At 44.3% G+C, this 1,527-nt stretch overlaps 1 pseudogene; it reads left to right on the top strand.

The window, feature by feature from the left end:
* Positions 1–316: 316 nt before the first annotated feature.
* Positions 317–924, top strand: LOC103600361 (annotated as a pseudogene).
* The last annotated feature ends 603 nt before the right edge of the window (positions 925–1,527 follow it).

The raw sequence follows: 1,527 nt of genomic DNA, 5'->3' as shown, positions 1-1,527 counted from the left end.
ACAAAAGATCACATACTGTATAATTCCATTTATAAGCAAGGTCCAGAATAGGCAAATCTATAGAGACAGGAAGTAGATCTGTGGTTGCCAGGACTGTGGCAACTGATAACAAGTATGGGGTTTCTTTTGGGGAAGATGAAAGTGTTCTGAAATTAGATCATGGTGTCGATTGTACAACTCTGTAAATATACTAAGACTCTGCTGGGAGTGCTCCTTGATCCTGTGGTGCCCCACAGTGTGGCCTCGCTTTCTTCTGGTCCCGGGCAGCCAGGTCCTAGAGGGCAGTCGAGGCAGGCAGCAGCTGGGCAGCAACAGAATGTTGGCTATCAAGGTATTTAGCCTAATTGGCAAGTGAACAATTTCCACCTTGCTCTGTGTACAAGCACACAGAAGTGTTGTGAATAAAGAGTGGGGACTATGCTGTCCCAAGTTATGTCAATTGGCGTGACTATTACCTTGCCTAATCTAGCCCATGTCAAGCACCTGTCTGCTAGCCGGGCCTTAAAAGAGAAGGAGAAGCCCTCTTCATGGGTGAAAAAGTTGAGTCATGCCACTTTCAGTTCAACAAGAACTTTGCTGAAATGAACAGGGGCACGAACAAGCAGAAGACGGTTATGGGCACTGCTGTGCTCTTCATTGGCGTCATGGCTCTGGTTCTGATCAAGGAGAAGCGCTACATGTATGGCCCTATCCTGCACACCTTTTTTCCTTTTTGGCAGCTGGCAGGTTTGGGGATCCGAACCCTTGACCTTGGTGTTATAACACTGCACTCTAACCAACTGAGCTAACTGGCCAGCCCTCCCACACACCTTTGATGAAGAGTCGGTGGCCATGCAGAACCAGAGAATGCTCCATATGAAAGTCAGCCCCACCCAGAGCTTCTCTGCCAAGTGTGGTTATGACAAGAAGGAGTGGAAGAAATAAGAGACCACCATTTTGTGTGAATCTTACCTTGTTCTGTCACCTCATACCATTCAGCATATTTACTGGAAGCCTGTTATATCAGACAGAACCAATGCTTATAAATGACCAGTTCACATGAAAAAAAAAGAAAAAAGTGCTGTTGACTGCATCATTTTGACTTTTTGGCGGGGGAGCAGCTGGCAAGTGGGGGATCCAAACCCATAACCTTGGCTGTGCTCTAATCAACTGAGCCATTTTCACTTTTTTTTTTTTTTTTTTATAAAAAGATGACTGGTAAAGGGATCTTAACCCTTTACTTGGTGTTATCAGCACCACACTCTCCTGAGTGAGCCACAGGCTGGCCCATCTGAGCCATTTTCACTTAAATTGAGTGATTGGCCACAGTGTTGTCAAGAGATTTCAACAGGCAGATTCAGAACAAGATTCGGCCAGCAGATATGTTTGGGCCTACAATTCAATTTTTTTCGTTTAAATTTTGAATTGGTTGCCAATATTTAAAAGTAGGATATTTCACAAACAAATCTGGATTTCTAACTCTTCTTGAAAAAATTAAGTGGAATATCTTGCAGCTGTGGGCTGGCACTATCTAGCAACAACTAGCTA

Source organism: Galeopterus variegatus, unplaced genomic scaffold (assembly GCF_000696425.1).
Source record: "Galeopterus variegatus unplaced genomic scaffold, G_variegatus-3.0.2 Scaffold3318, whole genome shotgun sequence".
NCBI classification, from domain to species: Eukaryota; Metazoa; Chordata; class Mammalia; order Dermoptera; family Cynocephalidae; genus Galeopterus; species Galeopterus variegatus.
This window is presented reverse-complemented; position numbering and strand designations above follow the sequence as displayed.